The sequence below is a fragment of the Notamacropus eugenii genome, chromosome 2, assembly GCF_028372415.1.
Source record: "Notamacropus eugenii isolate mMacEug1 chromosome 2, mMacEug1.pri_v2, whole genome shotgun sequence".
Taxonomy (NCBI): Eukaryota; Metazoa; Chordata; class Mammalia; order Diprotodontia; family Macropodidae; genus Notamacropus; species Notamacropus eugenii.
The window spans coordinates 390,024,431-390,046,991 of NC_092873.1; the positions used below are offsets into that span (position 1 = coordinate 390,024,431).

General features: G+C 37.8%; 1 protein-coding gene and 1 pseudogene across 8 annotated transcripts in view; both read left to right on the forward strand.

The window, feature by feature from the left end:
• Positions 1 to 22,561, forward strand: part of DISC1 (DISC1 scaffold protein) — a 574,426-nt gene that overhangs the window by 11,062 nt on the left and 540,803 nt on the right. The window contains exon 2 of one of the 8 annotated variants that reach the window (XM_072647490.1): positions 3,265 to 3,352. The exons of 6 other annotated variants lie outside the window; for them this stretch is intronic. The gene's annotated coding sequence lies outside the window, so the exon portion shown is untranslated. One more of the 8 variants, XM_072647491.1, reaches the window with a different exon arrangement.
• LOC140529086 (gamma-aminobutyric acid receptor-associated protein-like 1 pseudogene) lies at positions 13,192 to 19,152 on the forward strand (annotated as a pseudogene).

A 22,561-nucleotide genomic window follows, 5' to 3' on the forward strand; every position in this document is an offset into this window, starting at 1 on the left:
TTTAGCCCATTAACTTTTTTAAAAAATTTGCTTCTTGTAACTGTATAGTATTGTAAACAAGTCATTGCATGCCCATGTTCCTGCTGGTGTATGATGGACTTCCTGACAATGCCCAACAGACTCACCTGCCAACGCTTGCTTGTTAAGACCTATTGGTGGACTTGACCACTGGTTGGTTATAACTTGCATTTTATGTGTTTATTTGGAAACTAATGTAATCACTATTACTTTAACTCTGTTACGCAACAGATGAAATGTACACGTGGTTTTTAAAATTTTTCTTCTCTTTTTTCCTTAAGCTTCTACCACCCCCTAATTTTTATTCAGTGTGTCCCCAATTGCACCTGTGGCTACTACTGCCCCCTTGAATTGCTCTAGCACCCCCAGGAGGTGGTATTGCCCACTTTGGGAACCTGTGATTACAGAATGAGGAAATTTAGAGAATCTTATAATTTAAAAAAAATCCTTTCATTTAGAACACATGAAGGATACCTTCTGTGTCAGTAGTGTGTATATTTGACAAACACATCTCCTTTTTTAACATCTCATTTGATATCAAAATAGTTTGTTAGTTGAACAAAGTAATCTGTAAAGATATCTAGCATAAATTCTTCTGCACTTTTTGGTATTTGCATGGACAGACCTTGTCTTAATAGTGACTGCAAGGTTGCATTTTGCTATGCTGAGTCAAATGTATTCTTAAAATCAATAAAGTAAGATCTTACATTCTTTACAATTCTTACAGCAATAAAGGAACTGAGATCTTATATTCTCTACAATTCTCGTAGTCATGTGACTATAAGATGTGATCTCTTGCATGTTTTCAAGGATGCCCTTAATTTCATATGTAGTCTATTCTCAGGGGGAGATGTGAGATCAAATGAAGAGAACTGAGACACAAACTATGAGCAGAAAGGCAAAGGAGACATTTGTAGAGTACCAGCAGTTCTGTTTCTAGCCAGACCAGCTATGTAATTTTTGGCTTGCTAACGCATGTTGCATTCTTTCTGTGCTCCAGTTTCCTGCCTGTAGTGTACAATGTACCCTCCTGACATGTTTGAATTTTTCCAGGATAATATACATTTGAGAGGAAGGGCAACATTTTATTAGGAGGTAGGTCTTAGATAATAGCATTGGTCCGGAATAAGAAGATCAGGGTTCATCTTGCCGTTGAACTTAGTACCTGCATAACCATTGGTAAATCACTTTAGCCTCAGTTTCTTCATCTGTAAAATGAGGAAGTTAGACTAGATGTTCTTCTGAGTCCCCTTCCAGATTTAAATCTGTGATTCTATGATTTTAAATGTGATGATGTGGCTATAAAGCCATAGATGCCATATGTTAGAGCTAGATGGGCCCTTAAGTATTGTCTGATTTAATTTTTTCATTTTACAGATGAGGAAACAGGTTCAGGGCAGTTAGGTGATTTGCTCATGGTAACATAGCTACCGTGCAGCTAGCACCAGAGCCCAGGTCACTTGATTACTAGTTCAGTGCATTCTATCCTGCCTAATTTAGTTCAATACACCCCATTAACTGAATTTAGCCAATTCTTCATTTTTAAGTTAGCAGATATTGGACCCTTGGGAAAGTGAGGGATTGAACAATTGTCCTCTCAGATCAGAGGTTCTTAGCCTACAGTTATACTTGCCAGATTCAATGAGTTTTTATTTTATTGTAACAATCAGGCCAGTGTTGAATCCATGTGATGCCATATGAACCATATTTTTAAAAAGTGGATACTTTGTTCATACTATTCTCATTTCCTGATTCCATTGGACCCTCCCATCTAACCAAGAAAACAAAGTTAATAAAAATGATTGATAAAATTCTTGCCTCTGTCAGCATGTACAACATTCTACTCCCATAGTCCTTAACTTCTCTACCAAGAGTTTTGAACACTGTGGATAAGTACACTTACTTTGGTAGTGTACTTTTCAGGGATGTACACATTGATAATGAGGTTGACTCATGCATTGCCAGAGCTAGCTCAGTATTTGGAAGGCTCCAAAGGAAAGTATGGGAGAGAAGTATTAGACTGACTACCAAATTGAAGGTCTGCAGAGCCATTGTGCTGACCTCATTGTTGTATGACTGTGAAACTTGGACAGTATACCAGCACCATGCCAGGAAACTGAATCACTTCCATTTGAATTGTCTTAGGAAGATTCTGAAGATCACCTGGCAAGATAAGGTACTGGGCACTGGGGTCCCTTTCTCAAACTAAACTCCCAAGCATTCAAACTCTGTTTCAGAGAGGGCAACTCCAATGGGCGGGTCATGATCAAATGCAAAATGTAAGCTTGCCAAAAAGACTATTTTATGGAGAATTCACGCAGGGCAAGTATTCACACGGTGGTGAGGAGAAGCAATACAAGGATACTCTCAAGGTCTATCTTAAGAACTTTGGAATTGATTGTGTGACCTGGGAGACACTGGCACAGGACCACTCACCATGGTGTGCTCACATCAGAGAAGGTGCTGTGCTCTATGAGCAAAGCAGAATTGAAACAGCTCAAAGGAAGCTTTTGTAGGATGTGCAGATTTAGAGAATCCACCCCAAATGGACTATCTGTGCCTGACCTGTGGTAGAGCATTTTGAGCTTGTATTGATCTGATCAGCCACAGTCAGACACACTGAAACTTGACTCTAGCATAGTGATGTCATTTTGGTCCTCTCCAAGAATGAAGGACAACAACCAACCAACCAAGAGAAGTGAAGTATGGTTGTTTTGTAACCTGTTCTTTGGGACCAGTATTGTTTTTTTCTTTTAATCTGAGTTCAGTTGCCTTTTAGGCTTTTTTCATTTATATTATAGATATTGTATGTATTTTTCTCCTGGTTCTGTTTACTTTGCTCTATATAATTTTGTTCCCATATTTGTGCTGAATTCCTATATTTGTCGTTTCTTATTGCACAATGGTATTTTATCATATTCATATGCCACATTTTTAAACACATTCTCCAATGTCACAGACGTTTACTTTTGTTTTTTGTGACTACAAAAAAGACCACTATTACATTTTGGCCTTTCATTCTGTATTTGGTCTTGTGGAAGTATGTATACCGGTAACGGAATCGCTGGGTCAAAGGGTATGAAACAGTTGAGTGACTTTGCTGAAATAATTCCAAATTGTATTCCACAGTAGGTGGATTAATTCCCAGCTCCACTGACCTGTCTTCCCCCAAACCCTCATCTCTTCTTGCTGTTCAGTTTCAGGTGTGTCTGAATCTTCATGACCCCATTTTGGTTTTCTTGGCAGAGATGCTGCAGTGCTTTTCCAGCTAAGTTTTCAAATGAGGAAACTGAGGCAAACAGCTTTAAGTGACTTGCCCATGATCATGCAACTAGTAAGTGTCTGAAGTGAGATTTGAACTCATGAAGATGAGTCTTTCTGACGCCAGGCCCAGCATTCTATCTACTATACCAACTAGATGCCAGCAGACCATCTCTACCTTTCATCAACTATGTCAATTTGATGGATATGAGGTGAAATCTCAGAGTTGTGTGAATATGTATTTTCTTATTATTAATGATCTGGAGCAGTCTGACATGTGGTTATCGATAATTTGCATTTCTTTATTTGAAAAGCATTCTGTTCCTTTGACTACTTATCTGTTGGGGAATGGTCTTTGAATGTCAACTTTTTATATATTGAAGCTTTCATATATAATAGATACTCACTGTGAAGCATTTTTTTAAGGAACTCTTTTTTTCCCTCACTGCTGGATTATTCTTCGCCAGTTTCAAGCTATTGCATAAAGTTCTCTGGCCTGTTAACAGAACTGTCACATTTTGCCTGAGCAGGTGGCTGGTGTTTAGGTGTGTCTGAATTTTTCTCTTAGTTACTTACAGAATCGAGTGGGCATTTTGACTCCCCATGGCTACATGTATCTCAAATTGATATTAATCATGAACATGATGATGTTCACCCATGCATGGAAATAGAACAGAAATAGAAGAATGCACATTTGACAGGTGGCACTGCATGAAAACTAATTGCTTTCACAGGTTGGAAGGTGGAATATCCAAAGTTGTCTAGGAAATTAATGAGTGCATTGTGTCTTGAATGGGGGGTGTGTGTGTGTTTAAATTTAAAGTCATATGACATGCATCAACAACTCTGCTTTTCCCCTTTCGTTATTTGTCACTTATTGATATGTGAGTTGATGGATAAGATGATTTGATATAATTATTGTGCTTTATTTTTAACACAGAGGAACGTATGTGATTTGCATATATTATAAACATTTCCCTTATAACTCAAATCTTAAGCTGCCAGTTGAAAAAGGAAGGATTATTTTTTGCAGTGGTCAAATAATTTAAGAAAAATACCAAGTAGATTAAAAAGAAGCCGTTGGGTTCTAATAAACTAGAAACCTGCAATAAGCACTCCTTGTGAAAGCTACACAAATGACCACAAAATTCCAAATTCTATGAAAAAAAATATTTTTACATTTCAGTGTAATTTGAAATATTCCCTGGTGTTTCTGGTTACACTTATAGGTCATTAGACTGAAAACGAAAGTTAAGGTTTGAACAATTGTTCTCTCAGACCAGGGGTTCTTAACTTGGGGGTCCCTGAGTTTAGGAAAAAATATTTTGATAACTATTTTAATATAATAGTTTAATTTGTAATACTATGCATTTAAAAACATTATTCTAAGAAGGGGGTCCATTGGTTTCCCTGGTTTATCATGACAATAAAGAAGATTCAGAATTCCTGTACTAGACAGTGGAGGGAGAGACAGAGATAGATAGAGACAGAAAGTGAGAGTTAGGATCATATACATTTTGAAAAGTAGATAATACAGACCTCCTAGATTTGGATTGTGTGTCTACTAAAGTCAAGTTAACCAGTTAATTATCCAATTTCGCTGTCATTTGTTTCGTAAACCTAGTATGCATTCATTCATTCAGCTAATAGTTATTGATGATCTAACACGTGGGCCATGTGCTCTGAAGGATACAAAGGTATACAACATAAAACTTAAGCTCTCTAGTACTATTGTGTATGCATATTGGGGGAAATGCTGGTGTTTGTGCTTTTTTTTTACTTCTTTGATTTGTGCTTAGTGCTTTATTTCTTTTGTATTTTATTGTTTGTGAAAGGCAACATGCTTTAATCCAAAGGACATTTTGGGTCCAGAAATACCTGAGTTCACACTGTAGGTCTGCCAACCTTAAAGTGCCATATTAAATAGATGCTAGCTGTCATTGTCATCATTGTCGTCGTCATCATCATCACCATTATCATCATCAGTTATCCAACTTGTCATCACACAGGAAACTGTAAAACTCTAAGCCATAGATGAGTTGCTGAGATTCATTTATGGAGGAAATTTCCATACAAAGAGTTCTCCACTCTGATGAAATCATAAACACACACACACACATGTTTATATGCACACATATGCATACATGCATATGTATACACATGTGTGTGTATGTATTATATATGTATGTGTGTATGTGTATGAAGAGACTAGCAATAAAGAGACTAGCAAATGAAGGCCTACTTGTCTCTTGCCTGACAGCTGGTACAGCACCTTTTGCACTGATGAGAATAACTTGCTATAACTGGACAACTGCATATATTACAATTCCTCTTCCAATGACTGATAAGGAATTGAATCCTTGAACCTGGGAAGATCCTGTGCCACTTTGGAATTTACTGAGGAATTTGATGTCAGCTGTCCTATCCCCTATGGGGCAGCTAGGTGGTACAGTGGATAGGGTGCTGGGCCAGGAGTCAGAAAGACTTCTTTTCCTGAGAAGGAAATGGCAAACCATATAACTTAGCCAAGAAAATCCCAAATGAAGAGTCAGACATGACTGAAAAACAACTGCACAACATTATTTAAGAAATTAACAACGTCCTTTTGAACAAGATAGCGATATGGATTACTTGATAGTACAGTTGTATGGGTTCAAAATCACTTGAATAACTAAACTCAAATAGTGCCAAGGCTTTGGTGGAGTACTCCAGGAATTTTCCTTTGAACTTCATCTGGTAAACATTTTTACCAGTGATTTGGATGAATATGCAGTGTAAGTTTCATAAGGTCAAGGATTCTTTGCTTTTCTTAGTGTACCTAGTGCCTGCGTCTGCTATGTGAAGCAATTAGATGGTGCAGTAGAAAGAGTGTTGAACCTGCAGTTAGGACGACCTGAGCTCAAATTTTGTGCCTGACACTACTAGCTGTGTGACTGGGCAATATAACATATAAAAAGTTTGTTTCTGGGTAATTAATTATTTTATTAATTATGCTAGTGGATAGTTGATAAAAGAGGTCAGTGGTACTCTTGAATACCAAAGACCCCTCATGGAACCCATTTAGTGCTTTGGTATGTCTTTGGAAAAATGGGTGTTCCTGAAGGTAGAAATCAACTTTGATTGGTTAACAGTTAATGAGAGAATGAATATTATAGTGAGAGATAGGTTTATTCTAATGGGCGGGGGGGGGGGGGGAGGGCGGAATTAATCTGATCACTCAGTTTTAGGCAAAGTCTATATCTCTTATATAGACCACCCAGCCTGGGGTAATCTGGACAAGAGGGAGTCCACCACTACTCAGATCTAGCTGACTGAAACAGAATGGGCTGGATTTTACCAGACTAGAATCTCTTTATCTTTTGATTAGATCTAAATGTTTCCAGTGGTCCGTCTGGTCAAGATATCATCTCTTTACTATCCCTGCCCTTCAAATGCTGATTGAATAGCCTATGAGGAATGGAGGAAATAAAAAGGGGGGGGGGATTTTAGTCCTAATTCAATAATTGGTTATTAACATGAGAGAGAAATAATTATTTCTCCCAGCAAGTGATTTAACCTCTCTTTCTTTATCTGTAAAATGGGGATAATAATAGCATCTACTAGTGCCAGGCCTAGAGGCCTGAGGGCTACCCGAGTCTTACCTTACCTCTATCGCAGGTCTTCGGTTGGCCAAACCGGATAAACGTATGAGAGAAGAGACTTTCCGGAGTCGAACAAGGGTTAAGCTTTTATTCAGGGTTCTGGTTACAAGTGCAGGGGGAATTCTTCCTTAGGAGGGAGCGAGGAATCTCCCAAGGAGGCAAAGATCTTATAATAAGAGATTGGAAGCAGAAGTGTAAGTGGAGAGAGAGGGGGAGGGGAGAGCGAAGAGAGGGAAAACGGAGCCTTCTGTCCTGTCAGGGCCCCTCCCGAGCTAAGAGAGCCTTCAGGCTTTCCTGATCCTAATTAAGCTCTCCGGCCGCATAGTTTGCACCTGAATACTGTGCCTGTTAGATAACAATAGGTGTGCCCAGATCCCGGACAGTCTCGAGGGGGACGCTCCTCCCATCACGTTTCTCATGGGAAGAGGCGGAAATACACGAGATTGCTCGGTCTCACTCCTCGATTCCTTGCTGTTTTCTGGGGGGCCTCATGAGAACTCTAAGATTTAGAAGTTCCCACCTTTACCCGCCCGAGACTGTCCACATGGAATTGAGCTTCCACCCTCAACATACTAGGGTTATTATGAGCATAAGATGAGGGAATGTTTGTGAAGCCTTAAAACAGTACATAAATGTTATTTTTATAATTATTATGATTAATACTTTATTACGTAATAGGTGCTTAGCAAAGTTGAATTGAATACTTGAATTGCATTTACTTAGGGCATAGATGGCATGCTTCTCAAATGGAGAATATGTCTCCTCAGCTGAGCCATTTGCAGATGACATGAAGGGGAAAGGAAAAGAGGAATAGATAATATATTGATTGACAGAATTTAGATTAAGAAACTTGACAGATTCTATTACTTTATTCTAAGATTGCAATGAAAAAAATAATGCTTCAAGATTACCAAAATCTATTCTTTCAAAAGATATAATACTTATAAGAGTCTTGAAAAGTATATATCATGAGTATTCTAAGATATCCTTTTTCCTTGAGGCAGAATATTGTTCCATATAAAGTGAGGTGAATCAAGATGGTTGATTATCTGAGGATCCTCTTTTGCTAATCCCCTGGAGATCTTGTTGTCAAATGCTTATTGATATTGTCACCTGTCCTACTTAAGTAATTTATTTATACATAGAAGAGCCTTGCTATTCCCTAGGGATTAGAGATCTGACTATATGAGCTAAAGAAGAGAGGATATTACATAGGTCTGTTCAAGAGGCACTGTGATAGAATAGTAGTATTTTTATTCCTCTGAATTCCTATTAATTTTTTTTTCCATTTGAGATCTCATAGTTATATACAGCCGTCCCTCATTCAAAACAAAGTCAAGTGCAAGTCATGTCATCATTTCTCTGATGGTATGGTCATCTTCGGCAACGAAGGAGTAACACGCAAGTTATATGCTGCAATGATTTTCTAAGATGGAATTTTCAAGCAATAAATGGCCCATCTTTTATAGATATCTATCCTTTCTATTGGAAGCTTCATCTCTCATCCTTATACATTCTGACTGTTGAACCCTATTACTTCCAGGATCAAACATAAAATACTCTGTTTAGTTTTTAAAGCCCTTTAGAATCTGACTCCTTTCTACTTTTTCAGTCTTTTTATATATTATTCCCCTCCACATACTTCATGATCCTAGGATTCTGGCCTCCTTGTCCTTCAGATAAGTAACTGCCCCTTTTCTGAATGCTCTACTTCCTTATGTCCTTCTTATAGCTTCCATCAAATCTCACTGAAAGCCCTATCTTCTACATGAAGCATTTCCCAGTTCTCCTTTAAGCTAAGTGACTTCCCACTGAGATTAACCACAATTTATATAGCTGTAATACTCCTCAATATATCTTGTTTGTCATATTTGTTTGCAAGTTGTCCTCCCTATTAGATTGTGAGCCCCTTGGGAGTTGGTACTATTTTTTTGTTTGTTTTGTCTGTTTTTGCAATAGAGAGAATCCAACTCTGTTTGAAAAAGGTATTTACATTAGTTGGAAATGTGATGCTATTTTATTTTTTTAAGATAAGCTTTTATTGATTTCTTTTTTAATATCATCATAATTTCTCCAGTATCCTTTCCCTTACCATTCCTAGAGAGCCATTCCATACAGAAAATATTTTTTAACAATAAAAAAGAAAAAAAGGAGAAAGAAAAGAAAAAACAATATAATTGATCAATACACCAGAAAAGTCTGAAAATATGAGCAGTATACAGTATTTGTGGACCTCCCACCTCTGCAAAGGGGTGGAGTGAGACTGTCTTCTCATATCTTTTCTTTTGATCCATGTTTGTTCTTGATAAATCATTTAATATTATTTTTAGACTTTAGTAAGGGCCAGAGCCTAAACTCTTCAACCAGAAGAGCCTAACAACTTCCTTGTTCTCTGAGTAAACTTGGAGAATACCTCTTTCTATGTCAACAAGGCCAGATGAGGCTGACTTAAGTGCATTTCCCCCCTCTGTTTAAAGATGAGACCCTTAACCCAAGACTGTATCTTGAATAATGGGACTTTTTCTTATCTTAATATTTTATGGACACATACTATGTTATAGCATGTTAATGGTAAAGAAAACACAGATATCTTGGGTTGTAATTTCAGTTGACCCTATCGACTCTCTTATCTTATTGTATTTACCACGTATTTGATTAAGGAATCCTTTCTCATAATATGGTTAAACATATAGAGATCATAAATTCAGTGACATAGAGACCCTGAGTTGGAATTGTTCTAAAACATATTTAAGGCTGGTCATTTCTTGTATCAGACAGTCACAACTTATGTTTTGGCTCCATGCACCATGTGTCTGCTAGCTTTAAGGGAATAAACAATATGGTTTTTTATATTACCTAGCCTGTTTGTCTCCTTTAACCAAATTTTCAGGTTGACATTCTTTATAATTTTACACCATTCACTTTTGTCTTGCTGGTGATTCTTTCATTTTTGGAGTCATTGTGTATATTGTGCCTCTTCTTACTTCTTCTTTCTCTATTCTGCATCAGTTCATGTAGGTTTTTTCATGCTTCTCTGTATTCATCACATTTATCATTTATTATAGCATGGTAATATTCCATTGCATTCATGTAACACTATTTCTTTAGCCATTCCCTTATCAATGTGGATCTACTTAGTTTCCAATTCTTTACTATCAAAGTGCTGCTATCACAAAAAGTGCTTATATATACATATATGTATATATACATTAATATATAAGCTTTAAAAAAAATCACTGTCCTCTTTAGGGTATAATCCTAATCATGGAAGCTTTGAGTCAAAGGGTAAGAACATTTTAGTCACTTTATTTGCATAATCCCAAATTTGCTTTCCAAAATGGTTGTACTGATTCACACTTCTACCAATATCAGAACTGTTTGTTCTTATTCTTTGTTCACTTATCTTTTGAGTAAGACCATTTTTAACTTTGGTAGTATTTTATTTTTATAATATTGGCACTGCCTTGTTGTTGTTCATTCATTTTTGACTCCCTGTCACCCCATTCGAGTTTTTCTTAACAAAGATACCGAGTAGTACACCATTTCCTTCTCCAGCTTATTTTACATATGGGAAAACAGAGGCAAACAGGTTTAAGTGACTAGCCCAGAGTTACCCAGTTACCAGGTGTGTAAGGCTGGATCTGAACTCAGGTATTCCTGACTTTGGGCCCAGAACTTTATCCCCTGTGTCACCTAGCTGTGGTAATATTGAATATTTCTCCAACTATTTAAGTTGTTCTTAATTCTTAAAGAAGCATTTTATAATTAAATCTATAAAAACATTTTGTGTGCTTTGGTATATGATCTTTAGAAAATGTACGCATTTTGTAATTATTTTAATTAGATTTGCCTTTATATTATTGCTTCTTGGATTTTGCTCCTATTATATAGGAATGCTATTAATTTTGAAGATTTATTTTGTAGTCTGAAACTTTACAGCTATTAGTATCTCAGAATTTTTGCTGATTCTCTGGAATTTTTAAAGTAAACCACCATGTATGTCAGCAAATATGGATGATTTTCTTTCCTTTATTTTCTTATTTTTATGACTTTGATTTCTTTCTCTTGTCTTACTGTTACTGCTAACATTTCCAGATCTATATCAAGTAAGAGTGGGCATCCTTGCTTTACTCCAGTATTTGTTAGGAAAAATTCTCGTGTATTACCAATGCATATGATGTTTGTGTTTGGTTTTAGATAACTATTTTTTATGATCTTATAAAAATGTTCTGTGTTTATATTTTGTATAGTTTTTTTTAGCATAAATGAGTGTTGCACTTTGTCAAAACCTTTCTTGATGTTTGTATTCAGGATCAAGGAGGCAGAATTAAGGTAAGAAGCAAGATGGGGAAGCCAAGGCCCTTTCTAGGACCTCCCAAGTCAGATGTGCTTAGAATGGTCTCACTACTTAGTTAACATACTGTGAATTTGTAGAATATCAGATAAACTCAATAGTAAACATAGCAATACATTCCAAAGCAAAATAGAAATGATTTTTGTTAAATTTTCCATGAATTTTAGGTTATTAGGCATATCTGAGTGAGCTGTAGTTTATCCTACATTAATATGAATAATAGATGGTGGAAAATAATTTTAAAAAGATACACATATTATTCCTAACCCACATCAAATTAATCCTGTATATGATTAAATTGACATTGAAGATTGTCCAGTGATTGACATATTTCTTGTGATTTTATAAGATTATAAAGTCTAGAAGAGACATGTAACTTAACCCTCTTCTTTTACAATAATCTCATTTTATTAGTAATCTAGTACAATCTATAATTTTATAGATGAAGAAACTGATACCCAAACAGATTAAGTGATTTTTCCTATGTCACACAGGTAGTGAGTGATAGGTACTACAGGGTTTTGCACTCATATCTTTTGGCTTTTATTTCCTCAAATAGCCTCTGTTTTATCTGATAACCAGTGTAGGTAGTCAATAGAGTACTGAAGTTGGAGTCAAAAAGATTGGGTTCACTTACCATCTTGGACACTACTAACTCTGTGATCCTTGGCAAGTCTCTTATAATTTCTCTGGGTCTCCATTTCCTTATCCATTAAAAGACAATGCTGGTTTGGCCTTTAAGGTGTCATCTAGCTCTAAATTCATGCTCATAATTATTTTCTTTATTTCTGATGTTTAACAGCTCTTAATTTTCTTGGTTGTTTCTCTTATTGGTACGACTTGTTTCGGTATCTTCATTCATTCATTAATTTAGCAAGAAGGCTGAGCCCATTCACTGCTGTGCAAGTTACTTGAGAAATATAGCTCTGAGTAAGACCCTGTATCTGCCTTCAGGAAGCTTATAGTATAATAGAAGAGATGGTATAGATATAGAAATAATCACAATACTGTAGTTAAAGATACAATTAGAGGCACAATAAGAATGGTAGAAAACTCTGTGAGACTCCAGAAGAGATAGAAACATTTTCAGTTGATGTCATCAGGGAGGACTTCATGGAGGAGCTGACATTTCCATGCCACATTATTTAGCAGTAAAGTAGGGAATCAGGATGTATTGGAAGGATGAGAACAAAAAGACACCAGTAAAGGATACATGGTAGTTACCACTTGAAGCATCAGTGGGTAGCTCTAGTGTAGGAATTTTTGCTTCATGATTCCCTTTGACAGTCTGGTGAAGCCTGTGGGACTTTTCAGTATAATGTTTTTAAAAATAAAATACAAAGAATCACAAAGAAAACAAATTATATTAAAATACAATTATAATATTAAAAATAAAATAAGCTAACAAATTCCAGTTTAACAATCCCTGCTCCATGGGATATGGGTTGAGAATGTAATATTTTGCAGTTGAGTATAAAAAATTTAGCTTTACAAGCATATAATGGGGGAGTTCTTGATAGATAAAAATTGTTTCAGAAAAGAGTTTTAATGAACTTTCAGCTCAAATAAATCAACCATGTAATGAGGAAGCAAAAAAAAGCTGATATGATCTTGGGCTATATTAAGAGGGTATAGGATAAGAAGCTCTATATATAACATCCAGGCACAGGAATACAGTAGTCCTACTCTGCCCTATTCAGACCTCATCCAGAATATTATGTTAATTTCTGGGCAAAATGGGTTAAGAAGGACAGTGATAGGCTATAGTGTGGAGAGAAGATCAACCAGTTTCCAGAGGAGGTTCTGGAGTCCCTGACATGTGACTATCATTTGGAGGAACTGGACATAATTTAACCTAAAGAGGAGAAGATTCAGGGAGGTGGGGATGGGGTGGGGTAGGGGAACATGATAGCTATTTTAATGTATTTGAATGACTGTAATGGAGAGGTTTTGTTTGCTTGGTTCCAGAGGGTAGAACTAGGAACAATCATTGGAAGTTGTAGAGACTAATTTAAAATTCCATGTTAGGAAAACCTTTTTTTTTTTTTTTTTTAATATTACTGTCCAAAGGCAGAATAGGCTAGCTTGAGAGGTGACGGAAGTTGTTTTTCAAGTAGAGGCTAGTCAGCCACTTGTTGGGTTGTGTCTTAGTGGAGATAACTTTCACATATGGGTTAGACTAGATGGCTGCAGGGGTCCCTTCCAACTCTCAAATTCTGCAATTCTTTGAAATTTGAGTAGTTATTATTGTTATAATGACTGGTAGTCAAGGAAAGCATACCTTTGTAGGAGATCCCTCCAAAGTCTTGTTACCCAGCATCCTTAAAGGAGAATATGAATAGATGATATACTGTGGAAGAATAATTGTTTGCCAGGAGAAATGAAAGTTTCCATAACTTGGATGTCCTGGTCAGTAGTGGAACAATCCGAATCTTTCATTCATTGTTATTTTGACATTTTCCTGGGTCATAGGCTTTTGGTCAAATAGGCACTGTCTAAAATTCTCTTTTGTGCTCAATTTAAATTCTTTTCTTCTCCTTACTCTCATGGTAATTTGTCTTTGAGTTCTCAGAGAAATCATTGCTAGTATAATTGCTAGTATAATTTTATACCCAAAGAGGGCATTCTAACCTTAAAATATCTCTAGCTGGACAGAGTTACTTCTATCATCATTTCCTTTCAGCACAGATAACTTTGCATCTCTCTTGGCTCTCAGGTGTTTTAACTCAGGAAACTGACACAGTTCAGACTTGTTTGGATTTAACCAATAAAAATAAATAACAGTAACCAATAGCCAAAAATAATAATGAATCAAAAGTCAAGTTCTAAGGTAGGATTTTGCTGCTGTTTTCCCAGTGAAACCAGGAAACTTATGGGCCCCCTTTAAAACATTTTTGAGATGCTCCCAGCAAGCCATTCTCACTCAGCAAGGAATTTGGTAAGCTGTGGGGCCTTGAATGAAGGCTTCATTATTCCTTTCCATGTTCTCTTTTCAGCATTGTTCACAGAAAATGTAGGCAGCAAAGAACTTTCAGTCTAAAGATAATACTCATGTTGTGTTAACTGGAATTAAAGAAGCCAGAGTCAATAGGGCTTTTTGTTTCATCAGTAGAAAAAAATAAAAGCACAGGAAATCCCAGAATCAGATATCTTTATTCAGTCTCATTGTCAAATCAGATTCTAACTGAGGCAGTACAGTGTCTTGGGCATTCCTTGGATGTGAGTAAGGCAGGATCTATATCTGAAAGGGGAAAGAGGATGCTATACCCAGGGGTTTTAAGACATTTCCTAGCCTACAGAGAGGTCTTGAACTACACAGGCTAGTTTTTCCAAGGAGGCTGGGTGCTGCAGTAGCATAGAAAAAGCAAGCCTACTGAGAGAAGGGAAGTCTTAGAAAAGTGGAGATTTCCAAGTCAGCACTCTACAGGAGGCAAGAGTGGGAGTAGGAATGAGAACAGAGGACAAGGAAGAGAGGGAGAAAGGCAAGTTGGAAATTGTTCTGTATTGGGCCAGGACAAGTACAAATGAATTGGAGCATGTCAGTTGTGGTACTTCACAGCCCTTACTTGAGAGAGACAGTCAGGAGAGAGTAACTAGTGCATGAGAAGTATAGACAACACAGGATATAACATGGTACCAGTGAAGAATTGTACTGGAGAAGTGGTGTAAAGAATGTCACCAGCCAGTTAATTACATGGCTAGAAATAGAGATGGGCTGGTCCTGTCACAAGAGTGAGATAAAAACGGATGGGCGATCCTTGTGCTCCTGAGGTACCTGTGAAATTTCAAGAGAATTAGATAGAGGACCTCCAGAGGTTTTCCTGCTCTACAGAGGATATATGGGAGGACAGGGACAAAGGTTGCGCACAACGAGATGATACGGATGGTTTGGGATCTGTGTGGTTGGCAGGGAGAAGAGGAGGAATACTCACATTAGTGAGATCATAGACATGTTCAGGTATCAGAGTATCATTATTATTTGTGCTTATATGATTTTTATAGTTTACAAAGCACTTTTCCTATAACATTTCTTTGAGTTACATATGGTGAAATTGTTATGGTGCCATGATATCTGTCATTTATTTTATGGGGCCTAATTTGTGATTTCTGTGACCCTTTTTATGATGTGTATGAGGACAGGTTCACTTCTTACAAGGTTGTAGCTACAAATGCCATCCTTCCTCTCTGTTATTGTAAATAATAACGACAAAAACAAACCTAGCTTTTATAAGCTCTTTAAAGTTTGCGAAAGCCTTGGTAGGGTGGATAGAATTCTGGGCCTAGAATCAGGAAGACTTGAGTTCAAATTTGGCCTCAAATAATAGCTGTGTGAACCTGGGCAAGTTACTTATCCCTGTTTGCCTCAGTTTCCTCATCTGTAAAATGAGCTGGAGAAGCAAATGGCAATTCACTTAAGTGTCTTTGCCATGAAAACCCCAAAGAGGGTCATAACGAGTCAGAGAGCACTGAAAAGCAGCTGAACGACAACAAAAGATTTGTAGAGCACTTTAAAGAGTTCTCATTTTATCTTTATAACAACTCTGGGAGGTGGATGCCATTACTATCCCCATTTTATAGTTGAGGAAACTGAGGCAGAAAACAGTTAAGTAGCTTTTCCAAAGTCACACAGCTAGGAAGTATTTGAGGCAGCACTTGGACTAGTCTTCCTGATTTCAGGTCCATGTTCCTTTTACTGCTCTAATCACAACCACCTTTATTAAGAAATACTACTTACTATAGAATAAATACATGTATACATATATATATTTACACATAGCTATATTAATAACTAAGACTTTTCCCTTTTGTTAGGACCTGTTTATTCTTCCTCCACAGCAGAATATGAGTTAATATTCTTGGGCAAAATCACTGGGAACAAACCATAATTTTAAAGTAAAACCCAGGGTCATTTTTTCTAGCATTGACCAGGCAGAATTCCCTGGGAAGTTCCATGTTTGTATTAATTGGCTACTGTTTGATCTACATATTGTCTAACTGGTTTTAGTTGCTTATTACCTTCATTTGCTTTCATCATTGAAAGCAGCTGAGAAGGTCTCTTTCTTTTCTCAGTTATAACCACACAGATGAGTATCCATCCAGATCCAGATAGACCCATAGCACAGGGACATAGATAAGATCCTACATATCCTGCTTATTTGTTAACCTTCAGTAAATTGGGGAACATTCCATTCCTATATTTTTATGTTCCACAGTCAGTTATTAACCAAAGAGTAGATTTAGAAGTGGAGATTACAGAAAATACCTTCTTTTCCATAATCACTATTTTACAATGCTCCCCAAAGGGGAGGGGAACATCAGTAACATATTCAGAGATGAAAGTGGACTAGAAAAGATTATTAAAAGCCTGAATATTTTGTTAACCTGCACAGAGCTAAAGTGTAGACTAAGGCTATGAGTTTAATTTTTACCGTACATGACCTACTACCCTGAAATCTGCATGCACGGCACAGAAGTGACTTTCACGTTCAGTCCGGATGATGACAATGGATGGGTTATATTGCAGAAGATGTGGCTGGGGTGGGGTGCTGCAGAAGGAGAGAACATTAAAAGTCATTGGATACTGCAATCTTGTCATAGGATAAGAGGGTTGAGTGCTCAAAAGGACTTTAGAGATCATTTAGTCAAACATCTTCATTTTATAGAGGAGGAAAGGGAGGCCCAGAGAGATGAAGTGACTTTTAAATAGTCACACAGCTCATTAGCTGGCAGAAATGCTAACCCTAACCCTAAATGCACTCTGCCATATCACACTGTCTTGAGGAAGTCAACTGCAAACTTCCCATATGTACCACATGTATCAATCCACCCCAGACACCTCTCTCCCTCTTTTTTCTTCTCTCAGTCTATCTATAGGATCTCATTTCTCCTCACAATTCTATTGCATCCTGCTGCAATGTGAGGTGTTTCTTACAGATTTGGGGGAGAACTCCTGTGTACCCTACAATTCCATTGGGTAGTAGCATCAGAAAAGAGTTTGCTTTGAAGCTGCTATTAAAGTTACTATTCTTATCACCACCATGTTTTTATTATTTCTTCAATGGCTCGATTTGGAAATTCTCTTGATTTCTGCCCTAAGCCCATTTAAACAGGGTCTCTACCCTCTGAGGAGGCAGTTCCTGGGATGCTGCTCTGATAGTGAGGGAAATTGGACTTTGTGAGCTTCGATCCATACCCTAGTGAAGGTCACATGTAGTTTGACCTTGGGCAACTATTTAACCTCCAAGCGTTGCTGTGGTTTATATACCCAGGAATGAAAAAGAAGACATAAACTGGTGTTTTAATATTGGCCCAAATCCCAACAAAATCTGTCACAATAGCTAACATTTACACTGTACTTACTATGTGTCAGGGACTGTGTTAAGCACTTAACAATTATTATCTCATTTGATCTTCAAAAGAAATCTAGGAGATAGGCGCTATTGTTATCTTCTTGAGGCAAACAGAAGTTAAATGACTTGCCCAGGGTCACACAGCTGGTAAATGTCTGAGGCTAAATCTGAACTCAGTTCTTCCTGACTCCAGGCATGGGGCTCTATCTACTGATCCCTCTCGTTGTGCCCCAAATCAAAACAACTGTGCAGGTGGTGTCACCTGCATGCCTGAGATTAATCCTCAATGATTAGAGCTAGAGAAGCCTTAGAAATCTAACTGAATTAGCCCGCTTGATTGCTGGATGCATGTTGATTTCAGCTCAATCAAGGAGGGGTGATCATGGAGGATGGGGAGGACGTTTGTCCTCTGTGAAGCACTTCTGGCTGGGAAATCCCACCAATGGTGCTGTTGCATGACTAGCTAACTTAGCACCAAAAACTGCCTGAATCACTTTCAGAGAGTCAGAAAGCATTCATGGCTTTTGGAATATTATTACTATGCTAATGCTAGAACTGTTAAGCTGCCGTATTTAGACACTTGGAATTTATGGCTTTTCTTATCCTCTTAATCTTGTGGCTGCTAGGACTTGTGATTTAATTGGTATAGGGAACTCCCAGGGGAGGAAAGTCCCTCTGCCAGTGCAGGTCAGGACCTGCTCAGCAATTTATAGTCTTAGAGAACTGCCTGGAGCAGAGGCGTCAAATGCTAGTACTCCTGAGTGTGGCATGAACTAGATTAAAATATAATTGGGAGGGGAAATTAGGTGGCCCAGTGAATAGAGCGCTGGCCCTGAAATCAGGAGGACCTGAATTCATACCTGCTTCAGAGACTTACTTAACTATGTGACCCTGAGTGAGTCACTTAATCCTGACTTTCTCTTAAAAAAAAGTAATTGGCAGACTGGTGAAAAATCCACTCCCCTTAAGCCAGCACCCCCCAGGGGAGATCAGAGACGCTGAGGAGCATCATGAAATTCCAATACAAGGAGGATCATCCTTTAGTGTACCGGAAAAAAGAAGATAAGATTCGGAAGAAATACCCTGACAGAGTCCCTGTAGTTGTGGAGAAGACACCTAAAGCCAGAGTCCCTGACCTGGACAAAAGGAATTACCTGGTGCCCGCTGACCTTACAGTTGGTCAATTTTACTTCTTAATTTGGAAGTGGATCCACCTTCGGCTAAAAGATGCATTTTTCTTCTTTGTCAACAACACTATCCCTCCTACTAGCTCTACCATGGGCCAACTTTATGAGGACAACCATGAGGAAGACTATTTTCTCTACGTGGCCTACAGTGATGAAAGCGTCTATGGGAAGAGGAAGGCATTGCAGGACAGAGCTGATGGATTGGCTGGGGGAAGTTTTCGACATATATGATAGGGAAATGGGATGGCACCCCTCCTTCCCACCTTCTTCCTACCCTGTGAAATTAGCCTTTGTTGTGCTGGATAGAAGGATTGGGGGATGGGGGTGTTGATAGGTTGTTTTCAGATAGTCTCTCTCTAGGGAGAACTTCCCTGGGGGTGGTGGGTGGGAAACCCAGTTTAATACATTGGTAGGAGGGGTGTGAGTGGGAGAGACAGAAGAAAATGCTCTATAACTACCCCAGTATTTCACCAAACTTGTTTTTATCATCTCTCCTTGGCAACATCTCTTCCATAGTTGTACTATGGGCTTTATCCTCCCCCAATATCCCTAGGTATCATTCTCGGAGGGGAATATGACCCTGGTGTTATAACCACTATTGCCTGGCTTATTGGGCTTGTATCTCCAGATATCACTTAAAAGATAATAAAGACATGGAGTATGGGAGATAAGGGGATAAACTCCTTTATGTCTTCTATGGAGGTGTTGGGCCAGGAGCTTGCATCTGTCCCACTTGATGTTTTTTTTTGTTCTTCTAAATTGAGGGCCAGGCCTGGGGACCAAAGAGGAAACTTGTTTGACTTTATGACCCTAGAATACAGCACCTCCTTCACCCTCCTGTCTAACTTCCATTCCACTGTCCCAATGGAATGTTCTGGTGGTGGTGAAGTCACTAAGAGAATGTGGCTCTGAGTTCTGTGGACTTTGGAAAGGAGGGTAGGCTGGATCTATCACTAAATTGAACGTATGGAGAATCTTTGTCCCAGCTTTTTTCTGGGTACCTTTTAGTACAGAACAAGAAGCCTTCTCTGCTCTGGACTTAGTTAATCTTGAAACATTCCCAACTGTAGGTGGGAACTTTACCTATCATTCCTATACCCCACCATTCTGGGTACAAGGGAAGGTGGGGAGGCATTTCCCTAGCATTCTTGCTTCCATGCACACATAAATAGTTGATAAATTCAACTCCCTTGTTCTGTATTCATTCATTAAAACTACTAGTTAGAAAGTTCCGGGTGTCCTGATTTATTTTGTCAGTTTTGATTATTTTTTCTCTTTGGGGGAAAATGGGGTTAGGGGGATTGGGAAAGAGGTATTGAATTCAGCCATTTAGTTCCACCTTTGCTTTGTTTGAAATAAACCTGGTTCCCTGTGATGGATAGACACCTCTCTTTGTCAGTTGTTGTGCTAGCTGCAGGTGCCTGTGTAAATAAAGTTCTTGTTGTGGGGCAAGGAAATAAATAATTGCATACTTTAAGATAAAAAAAATAATTGGGAAATACTTAACAAAATAAATAAAAATACAATAGAACATGTTTTATTGTTCATTCATTTCAGTCGTGTCCAACTCTTCTTGACCCCAGTTGGAGTTTTCTTGGCAAAGATACTGAAGTGGTTTGCCATTTCCTTACCCAGCTCATTTTACAAATGAGGAAACTGAGGCACACAAGATTACGTGGCTTGCCCAGGATCCCACAGCTAGTAAGTGTCTGAGGTCAGATTTGAACTCAGGAAGAGGAGTCTTCTTGATTCCAACCCCAGAGTGCTGTGCACTATGCCACAAACTCCCTCCCCTCCAGATAGTGTTAACGTGTTTTTCTAGGTCAGTATACAGCTCACAGGTATCCTTATGTATGGTTTAGTGATCCATTTCTATTTGAGGTTGACACCATTGGTTTAGTGCACTGAGAGGTAAATGCCTTTGCCAGGGTCTCATAGGCAGCTCTCCATGTATTAAGCCACGCTGACTCTCAGGCGGCTGTCACAGGTATGAACGTAGCACAGAATGCTTCTGTAATTAAGGAGTATAGGTTACAAGATTTTGTTTCAACTGTACAAAGAAACCCCCAAAACCTCATGAGCTATTCATAGGAAAGCCTGCCAAAAGACAAAACACCTATAGGATTGTTGTGATGTAACTAAATGTGAATTAGTTTGTTTTACAAAAACATTTAATCTGTAATGAACCTGATTGCATATAAATTTCACTGGACATGAAAGGAATTTAGTGAAATATAAACTTAAGTTTACAAAGTTAGGTTGTATTTTAGTCTACAAAGTCAGAAAAACCTAATTTTAGGATGTCTCCATCTCATTGCCTGATTCCTACATGGAACATGTGACACTGGCAGAGGCAAGTCTGGGGAAGGTGTCAAATCTAAATGACAGATGGAGGGGAAAGGGAGGAGTGGGAGAGTGATCTGAGAGAGGGGCTGACTAAATTTGAACTGATTTACCTGGACTGAGAACCAGCAAGTGACACATCAAGGTATGCGATTAGAATGGCATTGGTTAGATGTATATAACTGATTTCTAGGAACTAGAATGGCACAGTGTAAGGAATACTGGCCTTTGAGACAGAAATCCTGTGTTCAGATCCTACTTCTGTCACTTTTTTGGATGAGTGACCTTGGGTGATTCACTTTTCTTCTCTGGCCATCAGTTTCCTTGTCTGTAAAATGAGGAAGCTGGGCTAAAACTCTTTCTGGTGACTTTTGACGTACCATAGTGCATGGCACATAGTAAGTATTTAATAAAATCTTTATTGAATTGACAATTCATTTTGCTTTATAGGTGATCAACTACCTTCAGATCTAATCTTATTAACATTTATATTATACAACATTTATATATAATATATTATATATCATATTAACATTTATATTACATGACCAATTATCAGGGAAAATTATGGAAATAGGTTTTTGCATTAATGATGAACATAAGTATATACAAAATTTCCAGAGTAGAATCATCTAAAGAAATCTCTTCCTTACTCATAATTTCCTGAATGGCTATATTTGGAACAGTATTTTTTTTTCTGAAGGTTAGGTAAGGGTAGTTGCTTCCTTAGTGGTTTCTTAAATTCAAACAAATTTATTATTAACTGTTCTTCATATCTGTCACCTTGTGTCATGGCTCTTTGGCTCATAGGTCTAACCTCTTAGCAAGTAGCAGAGAAAAACAGTGTGCCATATTTATCTTTTCAGAGAAAGATTTAAAGACCAGGTTAATGGGGAAGGCAGTTGAAATTCAGAGAAAAAGATGCCAAATTCCATAGGTAATTTAGTTAAAGGGCCGTAGAGACTTATTGTGAGTGTATGAATACAGTCTCATTCTTACAACAATTGAGCATCACCTATACAACAAAATTAGACTGTGAAAGTACAGTGTGCAATAAGATGAAAGGGGGAATTGGAAGAAGGGAGAGGAGAGAGAAGAGACACAGATACAAAGGGACAGAAAGAGAGGGAGGAAGGACAGGAAAGAGAGTGTGACTATGTATGTATATATAAATATATAGATAATTATACATAGGCATATATAATTATATGTAATATATTTATGTTATAAATGTATTAAATTTTATCTATTTATTATATATGTATACCTACACAACCCTTATTAGGAATCAAAAAATGAACAGATAGCTTAGTATTTCATAGTCTCTTGCAATTAGGAACATATTTAAAATTGTTAGTATGAAGTATGGAAGTGGAACTTTCTTCTAAGAACTCTAAAGGCAGGGGA